The sequence below is a fragment of the Sapajus apella genome, unplaced genomic scaffold, assembly GCF_009761245.1.
Source record: "Sapajus apella isolate SASKATOON/1434 unplaced genomic scaffold, GSC_monkey_1.0 scaffold105, whole genome shotgun sequence".
Taxonomy (NCBI): Eukaryota; Metazoa; Chordata; class Mammalia; order Primates; family Cebidae; genus Sapajus; species Sapajus apella.
The window spans coordinates 168529-183419 of record NW_022437045.1 but is presented as its reverse complement, the minus strand read 5'-3'; the positions used below and the strand labels follow the sequence as shown (position 1 = coordinate 183419).

The 14891-nt window shown below is 43.2% G+C and overlaps 1 protein-coding gene and 1 long non-coding RNA gene across 7 annotated transcripts in view; one reads left to right on the top strand and one right to left on the bottom strand.

Moving 5' to 3' along the window:
- Window positions 1–14891, top strand: part of ARID1B (AT-rich interaction domain 1B) — a 436956-nt gene that overhangs the window by 311908 nt on the left and 110157 nt on the right. The gene's annotated exons all lie outside the window — the stretch shown is intronic.
- On the bottom strand, window positions 1369–9189 carry LOC116536880. Of its 2 annotated transcripts, XR_004262844.1 has the most exons (3): window positions 5980–9189; window positions 3455–4922; window positions 1369–1625 (listed from the first exon to the last, which is right to left on the bottom strand). It is a non-coding gene; the product is annotated as an uncharacterized LOC116536880 (long non-coding RNA). The 2 variants fall into 2 exon arrangements; XR_004262843.1 differs by lacking the exon at window positions 1369–1625 and having other exon boundaries at window positions 2593–4922.

The window sequence follows — 14891 nt, the reverse complement described above, 5'->3', positions numbered from 1 at the left end:
TGCAATTGTTACATTCTCCATTATGGATCTTATTCAAACTGAGACCTGGGGACCTGTCTGCGACAATTACTGTCCAGAGCTGTACAGCTGATTTAGGCAGCAGGTCTTCTGGTTCTTAAGCCAGTGGTGTTTTTACGCAATTCAGAAGACATGTATGTCCCCTGTGGTGACTTGTGTTTGCGGAGGTAGTTTAGTAGGACTGCCAGAGCTAGCCATGGAAGCATAATGCATTTTCACAAAGTTGAACTCAGTTCTTTCTTCTAGGAAAAAAAAAATAAAAAGGTCCATGTTGCTCTTCTTGGGGGTTGGGTCTGAGAAGGTTAAGGTGAAGACCAGAAAATAAGAGATAGAAATGACTGTACCCCAGAGATTAACAGAGTTTTTACTGGTGTCTCTACACATGAAAATTTGAGCTGGACACTTCACCCCGCTTCACTCAGATCGTAGGCAGATTGATTAATGCTAGACAGCCTGCCTGCTACACAGAAAAGTTAACAGTGGGTGCAGGATGAATTCCTGGATGATTTTCCCTCTTTTTGTCTGCACGGAGGCCAATCAGCTAACTGTGAGCAGCTCTTTTTGCTCAGTGGCCCCCGCCCGTACACACTTCAACAGGTTGCTCATTGCACGGGGTCTGAATGGGGTTGACCTGCCCTCTGTGGGAAGGGGCACCATTTTCTCATTCATGCAGAGGATCCAAGTTACTCTCAGCCACCTTGTCCTAGACCTTGGGGGAATAGTCCGTGGCTTGAGTCCCGGTATTACCCATTTCTCTTTTCTCTGTTCCCACAGCTAAGCCTAGGGGCACTCACATGTCAGTTTTTTTGATAACTGTTTGTCAAACATTTTATATGCAGCTGTTTTAATGGAATTTATTCAAAACTCATGACAGGTTTTTGTTGGGAAAAAAAAAGATCGTCTTCTATTTCCATTTCTTTCCACCTAGGCACCCTGTCCTGTTTAATTTTTTAAATCATTTCCCTAAGATTCATATCCTTATTCTCTGAGAAATATTAAATATATTGAGTTATCCGACATGGATTATGTTATGTATTTCTGTGAACTTGGTCATAGGTAATAAAACCACATTTTGAGTTGATCATAAAGCTGGTCTCTGCTTTTTGTTTCATATTTACTTTTACCTAAATGCAAATACACCTTCCTTTAGAGAATAATTAGGCCCATTTCCCTCCTCCTTCTCCCGTATTTAAATTGCGTGGATCTATACATTAGATCCCAAGCTCATACACAGTCCACCTTCCTTTGGTTCTGGGTCTGCCAGTGAACTGCGCATGTCATGCAGAGATGGTGTGCTCTCCCGGGCATGATACTGAAACTGCTGAGTATCTGTTAGGAATTTCCCTTTATTTTTATACATGTAACCTTTTGTTTTCTTCCTCCCCGCTTCCTTCCTCTCATTCTCCACACTGACTTGTGTCTGACCCCTGTTCTCTCCTGTTATCTCCTCCTGTATCTCACCACCTCCTCTTCGTGTCTCACAGACTGGCTCTTTCAATCACTGTCTCTCTAGCAAGTCATTGTAAAATGTGCAGCTGTTATGTAGCTGATAGCTGGGATGAAGTGAAGCCAAAATGTTGCAGGGGGCTCTTCCTGATGTTGCTCTCCTAGGATTTGTTGAAAAAGAACAATCATTTTTCTCCATCTCTACCCTGCTAAATGTAATTGACAGCTAATGAGAAGTATCACAGAGGTAGATAAACAAACCCCAGTAAAGCATCCCAAATGGCTGATTGTGTTTCTTGCCTGTTAAAATGTTCCTCCACCCACTGCAGATTTGCCCTCCTATCTTGCTGCCTCACAAACATTGTGAGTATCATGGGAACCACTACCATGATACCCTGGTACCACACTGCGTGCCGCACCCCTGACTCAGCAGGGCTCTTCCGCCTGCACTCTTTGGAGAAGCAGGACGGAGATTTTTTTATGTTAGGTAGCCACATGGATTCTCTCTTTTTGCTTGCACATTCTTTTTGTTTTTGCAGCTCTCTATAGTTAGAAGGTAAAGAATTCAGACCTGCTTATTGAATCTAAACAAGCATTTGAGAACAGAAACACAGACGCTATATGTTCCCTTCAGAACCATTATAAATTTCCTTGTTTTTTTCTTATTCTCTCTCTCCTTCATACTGATGTATTTATATTTAGAGACAGAAATGAAATAGCTCCATCTCTGTAATAGGCAGTGTGTATTCCTATAGTGTATATTTAAATTAAGCAGATGTAATGTCAGGTACAGTTAATTCTGAAATATGTGATATTGGACGTTATGCTGGTATTTTAGTAAATGATCCCATCACGTTGCACTTAAACGCTGCTTCTCGGGTTACATCCTAGCGTTTTTCCCTTTGCTGTAAGGAAGGCTGCTGGGTTTTGGATGTATTGAACAGGCCTTCGGTCTTACGCTGGGCCTGATTACCCCTAATGCATGGTGGAAGCTGACTCAGCACAGCATCTGAATGCACTGCTGTTGCCAGAAAATTCTGCGGATGTTAATTTCACTCGTCTTGCCTCCAGAGCCAGCCATTGCAGTTTACTAACAAAGCAAAAATGTAAATAAGCCAAACTTTAAAATTTTTCATTTTATTGGCCAAAGGCTTCTGTCAGCTTTTCCTCCGTGTGCTGTAAGCAGCGACAGTGTTTAAATATTGAGGAGAGGGAGCACGCCATCAGGGTAGGTGTTAACTGTTCACAGCCTGGCTGGCACTCTTGTTTATAAAACTAAGTTCATCTGTTTTATTAATGAAGATCTAAGGGCAGTAACTGAAAATTCCTGAATAGACTTTTCCCCATTCTTTTTTTGGCATTAGGCGTTTGGTATTTGTACCAAGTCCACTGTAAGTAGAGTTAAGTCACTTTGATCTGGCAGTAGAAGGCCACCGATCATAAGAGATTAGGATCAAAAATACAAAATTAGGTCTTCATGCTAGCACATAATGAGTAGCTGTTTATATCATGGCTGTTGTTCTTCTTGCCTGGTACTAGGTGAGACTAATTAAAGGCCACCTCATCCTAGCTATCATAGAAACAAACAAAATAGAGTTGCATCAAGTAAGAAAGTAGAACCCCCTTTATTTTGACATTTCATGCTTTGCTGTTTGGGGCTGCTCACCAGCCGCCTGGCCTCTCAGCACACTGCCCGCTGGCTGGCTGGGTGTGAGGGATGGGTCAAGGCAGCTTCAGAGCTCAGACTGTGAAGCCAGGAGGCCTGGGTCGGAAGGAATCTCACTCGCCTTCCAGGAGCCGCCTTCCCAGCTCCCGTCTTTTTCTACTGCTACCTCCCCTCACCTCCTCCCTCTCCAGCCCGCCGCGCTCCCCACTACCCCAGTGATCACCTCTGCACAGGTGCCTCCCGCTGGGGTAGCTGCCTCCAGGAGCCCCACAACAGCGCACAGCATGTGGTACCCCGCACCCCTCTGCTAATGTGAGCTCTTACCCAGCGAACAACTTCAGTCTCTGTCCTTTGAAAAGGATCACAGGTGTGTCGAGCCCTAAAAAGTGGGTTGGCCAGAGCTCATCCTCCTACGCCACAAAGCTCCAGCTCCTTCATAGTGGAGCCTGGCTCTCCGCCGCTTTACCCTGGCCATCCCTAGATGGTGAGAGATGTCTCCAGCATACCAACCAGCATGATGAATCTGTGCACCTCAGAAAAATCTCAGACACAAAAAGCATGAGTTCTAGAAAGGGCGCCCCGTATTCGATTAAATATGGAAAAGAACTCTGGCAGCACCGGGGTATATTTAGAGCTCTTCTGTGTACGCGCTCACCCAGTCCTACCCCGTCAGCAAGTAGATTTCTCTGCAAGCCTATATAGCTGCAGATACAAACAAGAAGATATTCTGGTCAAAAAACTAATTTTCTTGCTTAATTTGACATTCAAACAAGCAGAATCTGGAAGGATGCTATAATGGGAAAGAGAAAAATGAATCTCAGTTAGGAGTTAGTCATAGGCCAGAGTGAACAGGAAGGATTCCAGTGAGAGGAAATGATAGCTCTTGGTCTCATTTGTCAAGATTAGTGCCTCTCAGATGGACGACAGAGGATGCAAGCCAGCGTCTCTTTCATTTCACCCGTTTTCCCTGGAGTTTTAGCTCTCTTAGGGCCCAAGCCCATCTTAAGTAAATAAACGTTCTACTTTTTCATTTGGCCCTAATAAAACTCCAGGTAAAAAGCATGAGTTTATTTCTCTGCGTAAATGGCTCTTAGCCAGTGTCCGTTCATAACATTAGCCGTAGACCCTCTAAAATGGCATTTCGCATACTGACACATTTTTTATTTCAAAGTCTGCATAATCACCTTACCTAATAATCTTATTTTAAAATAACTGTCGAATGTTCTTTTTGGCTTCTCTGGAGGTGGAAACCCTGTAACAGCTTGTTGCAAGAAAGATGCATGCTGCTTATTGGCGAGCTGAGAAGGAAAAAAAAATTAACACAAAATGCTGTTGATATTTCCCATGTTTTTAATCTGTGGCAGCACGGAAAACCAATTCAGCAGTTCTACAAAGAGAACTTACGCCAGTCATTTTTTCTCCCTGACAAAGTAAAATATTTGGGTGTTATACAAAACTATTTCCATTCCCTTCCAAATGCTGCTTAGCAATAGTGAAGAAAGCAAATTGTCTATTTTGTCTTTTTGAGAGATGGGGCTGCATCTCTATATGGCTTAGTTATTGGTAGTATGATATAGAACCTCCCACTTTAAGATAGTGGCTTTAAAATTTAGGCCAAGATCCTGGTTATGGACACTCAGCGAGTCCATGGGTCATGAGTATTGTCAGCGCTGTTTGTAAAGACCAGATTCCTCATTGCCGTTTGGCGGCCGGGCCTTGCATTTGAAGAACCGTCCCATTGTTCTGAGCTACTCTTCTCCTTCAGACGTCACTCCAGAAGAAATGCATAGTACTTAGAGTCAAGATGACCCTAAAGTTGATTTCACAGACTTCTGGTATATCACCATGTTTCCAAATCATGTATTCTGATAGATGGGGAATGAGTATCCTTTTCTTCAGCAGCAAAAATCTTTTCAATCTTTCATTCCAACGAACTACAAATTGATTAAGCCTTTCCCCCTTCTTTCTCCCATGTTCAGAAATAAAAAAATACTGGCCAGGCATGGTGGCTCACGCCTGTAATCCCAGCACTTTGGGAGGCCGCGACGGGCGGATCACAAGGTCAACAGATCAAGACCATCCTGGCCAATTTGGTGGAACCCCATCTCTACTAAAAAAACAGAAAAATTAGCTGGGCGTGTTAACGTGTGCCTGTAGTCCCAGCTACCCGGGAGGCTGAGGCAGAATTGCTTGAACCGGGGAGGCGGAGATTGCGGTGAGCCGAGATCGCGCCACTGCACTCCAGCCTGGCGCCTGGCGCCAAAGCGAGACCCTGTCTCAAAAAAAAAAAACTAGAAATTTCTCCAAATACACATTCTTACTTAGTTTTGCTCCCTCTCTTAATTAAAAAAAAGTTGGGTAATTCAGTATAAATTCTCTGATTAATATCCATTCCTTTTCTGTATTCTTCTGTGTATGAAAATACAAGAAAGCCTGTGTCACCATGGCAATATTACATGCCTTTCTCTTGCTCGGCAATCTCAGCCATGACTCATGTGTTTTCATGGTTGGTCTGACGGTCCACTCCCACTTCTCCACTACTGTTTTGCATTGTTCGCTGGAGAAGCACTTCAGACACCTTGTTCTCTGTTTGTTCTCACTCCTGAGCCGAGTAGGCTGTCCCTGCTCTGAACCTGTGCTCAGCTGAGTGTCACTGCATCTGGACTCTGCGTGTGCTGCCTCTGCGGAAATGCTGTTGGCATTGACCTGCTGCCTTCTGCCTTCACTGAGGAGGAGGATGCAGAGTGGAGGGGTACGAAAGCTTTTATGAACTAATTTTAGCCTAGAGGTAAAAAGTTTCAAAAATCACTTGAGTACATTTTGGAAAATGGTGGTAAAATGCATAGTACTTGGAGTCAAGATGCCCCTAAAGTTGATTTCACAAACTTCTGGTATATCACCGTGTTTCCTAGAAGAGAATAAGTACCCATTGTGGAAGGAACAAATCCATTTTATAGACAGTGTTAGGCTTCTTTCCCAATCTCCTGATAACCCTGGAGCCAGCATTATTATGATGTGTTGATTGATTATAGCCGTTAAGACTCTTACTAATCAGTTTCTTCACTTATTCTCAATTCACACGCTTGCACCTTTGATTTCTGTTCCATAACAGGGTGATATGGGTTGTCACTGACTAATGAAGAACAAAATTGGTTTCGGCATGAGACAAACGGAATGCCTTCACCAATCCTAAAATGCATTAATCTTTCATAATCCACATCTGCATGTTTATAAATGATATAACCAGGAATTGTTAATGTTGATATTCTCCCTTCCAAATAGAAAGTGACATAGGAGTTTGTACTTGCAAACTGCATTAAATGCATAAAACTGAATGCCAAGAGCGTGACCTTGCTGAGGATGCCAAATATATTACTTCATTTGATGGTTTAGAAAGGTGGCGTGTTGCATTTTGGCTGCTGGATGCACCCTGTGGACACCAACTAGCTCAATTGTTCATTTTCCTTCCTTTATTATTTTATCATCCTCTTCTGTCATGAATTCAGCGAAGCACTGAGTGTATGCTATGCTGCAGGCATAGGAAGTGTAAATGCACTGAACATAAACTGTAAAAGGTCCTGTCCTCATGAAACTTAAATTCTAGTGGGAAAGACAGGAAATACGTAAAAAAGGACTACATACTTTATTGTCAGTTAGTCGGGAGAAAATCGAGTGACTTCTTTAGATAGCAGTGGCTAGTTAGGGAAGATGTCTCTCTTAGAAGTTGATACTTGAACAAGAGAAGTGAGGGAAAAGCAGCGGCAAGCCATGTGAGCATCTGAGAAAGAATATCCAGACAGGGAGAGGAGCAAACCCAAAGGCCCTGAGTTAGTCTTGTGCTAGTGTGCCGGGCGGCAAACACCAGGAAGTCAGTGTAGCTGAAGCATGGTGGTCACGGGCGAAGGAGCAGAAAGGGTGGGCACTTAGATTAGAGAGGAGCTAACGGCTTTGTAGGTTATGATTGTGATTTAGGAGTTTAAGTGTGATGTGAACCTTCTGGAAGGCTGGGAAGGCAGGGAATAGCATGATCCTGTTGAGGGTTTAGGAGGCTCACAGTGGCTGCTAAGTGGACAGTATGCTTCAGGGGAAGGGGGAAGTGGGGACACCGGAGGCTCCTGCAGTAGCCGAGGGGAGGGTTGATTGCCACTTGGATGCACACATGACAGGGGTAGCAGCAGAAGGTGTTTGGCTGAAGGAATTAGTAAAATGGTGGTTCTGTATAGAAGACAGAGGAGCACGTTTTTGATGGGGAATCAAGAGTTTGGTTTAAACACACTGTATTCGAGATTCCCACTGGGCATCCTAAGGGAGGTTTTGACAAGGACTCAGGCAGGATTTTGGTTGGAAAAATAAGTTTGTGAGGCTTTAGGGTTCAGGATGAGGTCCCCTGGGCACCCAGCCTGCCTCAGCATCACCTGGAGGGCTTGTGATTCAGTAGTCGTGGGGTGGAGCCCGGAAACTTGCATTTCCAGAGCATTTCAGCTCTGCTGAAGCTACTGGCCTGGGAAGTCCTGACCTAGAGAATGAGTGAAGGTCAGCGGACAGCAGCACATGCCACACAGCACACCTGGGAAAGCCTGATGCCGGCCCAGCCCGAGATGCTGACCTCATTGGTCTGACGCAGCGTATTCCATCAGTACTTTTTTAAAGCTCTCCAGGTGGTGATTATGTGCTGCCATGGCTGAGAATCACTGCGAGAAGAATTCTGAGGCAACCTCGGGGTACCCCAAAATGTAGAGACTGTAAAAAAAGAAATGGAAGAAGAAATGTTTTCTAGAATATGGAAGAGAGCACCTGTGTCCAAGGCAGCTTCGCACTTGCCCAGTGTTCCAGAAGGAGGCTTGATTCCCAGTTATGAGCACATCTATTTCTCACAGAAAAGTTTAGGGATAAAGTTTAGCTCATTTTTTAAGAGCGGCCTAGTGCCTGGTGTTTTGTTTTTTGTTTTTTGTTTTTTTTTTTCCTGACCTTTCTAGAGCTAGATTTGGTTCAGTTGAAAGTAACATCACAGAAAAAAGTATTGTACAAAATTACTGTTATTCTAAAGTCCAATTCAGCTACCAGTAGACTCCCTTATTTCACAATTGTTACTTTAAGTTCATTTCACGTGAAGTCCAGGGATCATGTCATTTAAATTCTACTTGAAAAAAGGCAAAAAAGCATCATATTTTAAGAGAGCCAAACCCCAGTGTATATATATTTTTGCTGCTTGTTTTTAATGTGGCCTCGTTGCTTTTTCTTAGAAGCAGCTGGAAGAACTAGTTCAGAATTCCCTGTTTCTATACCACTAACCGTGATTTTGTATCAGATCTTTGCCCCTAGAGCTGCATGAAAGAATAATGATATCTATCCTTTCTGCCTGGAATGTCCATCCCACCCTTTATGCAGCCCAGCAAACTCCTACTTATGCATCAAGACCCCACTAAACAGCCTTTCCCTTCAGGAAGTCCTTGCTGACCCCTGCAGGCCTGGAGTTCAGCTCTCCCTCGGGCTGCCCCAGCTGCCTGAGCCCCTGGCGGGCTGAGAGTCTCTTTCTTCTTTTTGTCCCCAGTGCTAAGAACATTGCCTGGCAAGTAGCGCTGTTCAGTACACGTGGGCCAAATTAAAAAGCTCACAGTTCTCTTAGAAAAATGGGAATCCAAGAGAAAAGAGTTCGGAAATTGGTGACTTACATATCCTTTCTCCTGTGGGCTTGGAGCCGTCTTTCTGCCTTTGCATTTCACCCTCTATGGGATCATTCTTTTTTCCTCCGTCCTGAAAGCGACTCCATTGTGACAGATACCTTTCACAAGTGTGCTTGCCAAATATTGAGTCCAGTCTGAAAGGAGTGATGAATTCTTGAGGTCGTGCTCAAGAACCTTCCTCTCCACATTGCTGCAGTCAGAGGTTCCGTGGCCTGCACAGCCCTCCTGTCCCCTGGCACTCAACATGCAGAGCTTCGCCATGCCCAGGCTGGCACTGCTTCTGTCAGAGTTCACTCCTGAGCTGCAGGTCCCTGAGGGTGTCCGCTGCCTCCCACCTGGGCCCCGCAGTTTTAGCCTCATGCTGGAGAGGTCAGCTCTCCCTCAACCCCCAGCAACCTCCCAAGCCCAGCACTGTTAAAAAGGAGTTTGGTTATTGATTAATCCGGGTTTCATTGTGCGACTCTTTATCTCTTGAAAAAGCACTTATTTAAACACCCAAATGTATTAACATGTCATGCTGTGAATTGTCATATCGAAGCAAGTTAAGCAGGTGCTGATTTCTGTTAAAAATACATTACGAGGTACTGATGTATACCCCTTAGATCCCGGAGATTTCACTCAGAAGCCTTGGGGTTTTTTTGGTTTTTGTTTTAAGTTTTTCAGAATAGTGCTTTTAGCTGTCTGCTGCTTTACTTTTAATGTAGTTTTATACCAAGGATTTTAAGTTTTATCATGAAAAGAAGCTGTCATTACTTAGTGTAATCACAAATGCAGTGAATTTTTAAACTCTTAAAAAAAAGCGCATCATTTTAGTACATAAATGGACACTTAATTCTATATCTAAATGGAGAATTTACAGAAACCATGCCACCTATATATAGTACCAGTGTTTTATCTGTTGGTCTCAGTGTTATAGGTTCTGTGTTATTCTCCTCAGATTCCAATATTCAATTCCCAAACTCTGTATTTTTTCCCTCTGCCTTCTCACATCCAGAAGCAGCGTAAAGATGCCCGTTGGCTGGCCACGTGTGCCACCACCTTTTGGTCTGGAAAACACGGTCCCTCATACCCGTAGGGCATAGCAAGTGTTCACATGATATATTCTCTTTTAGATGCAAAACGACTCCAAGGGAGTGAGCATCCGCGTGTGGCGCCTTTCGTAGGCAGCCACCCATGTTTACAGGCAGAGTTGTCACGAAGCGTTGCAACCCAGAACGAGGAACTGGTGACAAGAGAGGATGGAGGCGAGTGAAACTTTTATTAAAGGAAAGTGCCTTGGCTTGAAAAAGGCCTGTCTCTATCCGGCAGCATAGAGCAGCCATCAAGTGGAAGAAAGGGAGCCGGCAGGCGCCTCGGCTAATCTTTCTCCTGGGGGCCCAGGTGGACAAATTGGCAACCCCGTTCCCAGCTTTTTTTCTTCTCCCCTTTGTATCATAAGAACTGCTAATCGGATCCATGCTGCTGCAACTGTGGTTAGTTATTAGCAGAATAAAAGCAGATTTCTTCAAAAGAACGGGTGGGGGAAACGACCATACAAAATTGCAAGGTTGTTAGAATCTTAAATGCACAGCAGTCGATTTTTCCCCTTACTCTGAATTAGACGATGAATACAAGTCTTTCATCTGTCACTATACCCATTTCTTCAGAAGGCAGCCAAATATTAAGCTTCTCAAACAAAAAAGGAATCTTAGAAAGAGGAAAAATATTGAAGAGGAGTAAGAATGGGTAAGAGAAGGGAAAAATTAGGTTTTGTTTTTATTAATTTGCCCTGGTGAGAGAAATATAAACCGCCCGCTCTATTTGGTGTTGCCCCCTGCCTCTTACCTTACATCAAAGCGAGGATTAGAGAGAATAGAGCTGGTGGCTGTTCAGCATTTTATGTCTGGTGTTCTGCCTGAGGAAAGTTCAGAACCTACCTCTTTGCTTACAGATAGCAGAGCGCTGTGGATCCGGATTTCCCGGGGAAGGCCAGGCTGGCTCTGCCATTCCCAGTGTGCACAGTAGACCTTTCCCTCCACATGTGGGCCTTCCCATGCCCAGTAGACCTGGGAGCTGTATGCCCGAGCTTTAAAGCTATTACAGAGGGGTGTTTGGATGAGAATGGCAGATTTTCAGCGTGGTGGTTTATATACTTAAGCACACCGTGGATTTTCACAGGGGGTGCCTCCCAGATCCTCAAGATTCCCAAAGTGAAGCGGTTCCTGCTTTCAGCCAAATCACATTTTTGGTCATCTTGCCCATTTACTATTCATGTCTTCACACCTGAAGTTAACTAAAGTTGAGAAGCCTTCCTTAACCTTCCCTCTTTTATTTAATGGCTGTTTTATCCACAAAGACTTAGTTTTTATGTACCTCCCCGGAGTCGGTCCTTAGCGGTGTGGCAAGCACGGTGGGACCCAGGCTGAGCTTACGCCAGCCGCCGCTCTGAGAGTCGCGCCTAAGTCAAATCCAAAGCACACGATATTCCCACACCTTCCAGGTCGCTTAGCAATCATTCAGACTTTTATGACCCATTTTAATAAGGAGAATCCACTATATGTAAATGTTTTATGACTACAGTTTATCTTTTTTTTGTTTTTTTTGAGACAGAGTCTCGCTCTGTCGCCCTAGCTGGAGTGCAGTGGTGTGATCTCAGCTCACTGCAACCTCCACCTCCTGGATTTAAGTGGGTCTCCTGCCTCAGCCTCCCAAGTAGCAGGCATTACAGTCACCCACCACCACGTTGTCACCAAGTGTTAGAACCTAGAATGAGGAATTTGTAGAGATGGGGTTTCATTTGGTTGGCCAGGCTGGTCTCGAACTCCTGACCTCAAGCGATCTGCCTGCCTCGGCCTCCTGAAGTGCTAGGATTACAGGCATGAGCCATTGTGCTGGGCCACCTCCAGTTTATCTTTAATCAAAGCTGTGGTGACTTAAATAGTCAAGTCTAGAAGTCCATGTGTCACTGTGTATCCTCTGACTTAACTTGTCCTTTGCCTTGCCAGAGGCTTTTCAGCTTCTCTGCCCCAAGTTGTCTGTGGAAAGGAATCTCCCCAAAAGGGATCTCGTGGGTATCAGTGATCAGACTGTTAAACCAACTTCCATGTGAAAAATGTTATGTGGTTTTAGTACATTTAGCTAATAAAGGTTCTGGTTTGAATGTATTATAGCAGGCTGAGTGAATAACGTTTTGTAAGTTGGTCTTTAAGGGTTTTTATGAGGGCATAGTTCTTATGGAGACCGCCTCACATCCACCCCTGTTTTCTACCTGTTAGCTGTTCGTCTTTTGTAGCCCATCTATCTTCCAAGTCTAGCAGTGAGGTTTAAAAAAAGACTTGGAACCCTCAGACCACAGTAGGAAGAAGAGTTGAAAAGCTTAATCCTGCAGATTTTTGACAGTTTATTAGTTTGTTTAGAATAAAGGTATATGGCCCTGTAAACAGTACATGGGAACAGTCTTGTTCTTTCAAGTTCAGGAATTTTAAGTTTCCTCATTCCCTTGATGGCTCAGGAGTAGCCAAGCCAGATAGCCTCTGAAGTGCCCATTTGTCTGTATTTTTAGGACCTAATGCCACATCAATAGTTTGTAATAGTTTGGATAAGGATTTAGGAAAGTCTAGCCCCATTTTGAATGAACTTTTGAGCCATGTGACATAAAAAGTTTCTCCCTCAAAGCAGAGGCTTAACTCCTTAAAGGTGAGAACACTAGTTGCTGTGGTTCTGTGTTCTCAGTTGAAAGGTAGGGAAGGACATTCCTTTCTGGTTTATACTGCTCTAATTGGAGATAGGATTTATTCACAACAAAGAACTGTGTTGACAGCCTGTCACAAACATCCTCCCCACCCCTCTGCCCTAATACAGGACCTTTTGGTAAGGGTGAGATGATCCTATTAGAGACAGAGGCACACACACACCCCCATGCTGAAAAGTAGGAAGTGTCATAAGTTCACACTCGGGCACTTCAGATAAACTGTTAACCATAACCACTAAGTGGGAGCCTGAGCCCATTCTGTATTTCAGTAGTTTGCCTGGAGCGTATCAAAGTTGCTGTCAGTCAGCCTGCTTCTTCATTCTGAGAATAAGAGGGATTTTTTTTCCCGTTCTTAAAGCAAGTGAAATAGAAAACACTGAACACAAGGATGCTATCTCCTAAATAACTTGGATTTTTCTAACTCATCTAAATAAATGCCTAAGACCAGGATATTTGATCAATGTATGAATTATCAAAAACTTATTTTCATTTACACCATTAGGTATTATACAGGTTTTTAAAGAAATGACCCATGAAATCCTTGTGCTGTATTGCAGAGCTGTACCATCTTATCACACTCCAGTTTCTTTCTTTTTCTTTTTTTTTCTTTTTTTCTTTTTTTCTTTTTTTTTTGAGACAATGTTTTGCCCTTATTGCCCAGGCTGGAGTGCAATGACACGATCTTGGCTCACTGCAACCTCCGCCTCCCAGGTTCAAGCAATTCTCCTGCCTCAACCTCCCGAGTAGCTGGGAATACAAGCATGTGCCACCATGCCTGGCTAATTTTGTATTTTTAGTAGAGTTGGGGTTTCTCCATGTTGGTCAGACTGGTCTCGAACTCCTGACCTCAGGTGATCTGCCCGCCATGGCCTCCCATAGTGCTGGGATTACAGGCATGAGCCACCATGCCCGGCCCACACTCTAGTTTCTAACTAAGTTAGATAAGATGTACAGTGATTTTCATAGACTTGGAGTCTACCATGCAACAACCAATGCTGTCTTTTTTTTTTTTAATTGCATTTTAAGTTTTGGGGTACATATGAAGAACATGCAAGATTGCCAATGCCGTCTCTTAACAAAATTATATTGTCATTTATCATGGTGGAAGAAAAGATCCTGACCAGTTTTTCATATTTCAGAAATTAAAAGAGCAACTAAATACAGCCCATAGTAAGAAGTTATAGTGTAATTACTAGCAGGTTTGGCAGAATATAAGAAATATATCCTCCAGAAGATGGGTAAAGTCAGATGGTGGCAGGTGAAATCCATATTCCACTTTAAAGATTTGAAAGAGAGCTTATTTCCATGAGGATGTACTAGAATAAAGCAACCCCGTGTCTTAGTTTTGGATGCAGCAAAATTGCTTAGTCAATGGGAAGTACAAGATGAACATTATCATAGTAGTGGTGTATCAGTGCTTAGTACAAGATGAACATTATCATGGTAGTGGTGTATCAGTGCTTAGTACAAGATGAACATTATCATGGTAGTGGTGTATCAGTGCTTGGTTGCTACAGTGTGTTTATGTTTCTCACTAAAGTTAATGACACCACCAAGAATTCTTGACCAGAAGAAGAATAATTCAATTGCTAATTGCTGGAAACTATGAAATACATAACAATTTTGTAGCACCATTCCTGGGGAGTAACTTGATTATGATAGAGTTATTTCAAAGTGGTTGGAAGCATTCCTCATTTCTTCTCAGAATTCAGCAACAACCACAGCAGTTTAATTCACATGAACCTAAGAATAGTGGATCTTACCCTTGCAACTGTCACAGAGTTTATGAAGAGGACCCAAGTACATGCCACTAAACACCTCATGATCTCCATGTATCCTAAGGATCCTTATTGAGGACAACTGGACATCAAAATTGTCCAGGTTTCCATGATAAAACATGCCTTCTAATGTTAATTATAAAAAGCCAATCTCCTTGAATTACTAATGGAAGAATATCATTTAGGACATTGTGCTCTATATAGTGAGTACTTTTTATTTATTTATTTATTTTTACCCCATTTTATACAATCAAGCTAACCATCTCCAATTTACCTGCAAACTTGTAAGACAAATAAATGTGTATTCTGGACAGTGTTCTCTCTTTACCTCCTCCTTTATTCACTTTTGCCGAGAGTCAGCTAACATAGGGAAATTGGAAGGATGGGATGGATTTCGGGCACTAAAACGGAAACCAAGTAATATCGGTCATTCAGACTCCAGATTTGCTGTCTTGACTAATCATGTCAATATTCCATCTCAAATTAACTAAATCTGTCTTAGATTAGTTGGCTTTTTAGCTGTAATGATGTGAAAGGAAGAAATAGATTTTCTCTGGCCACTGCGACTT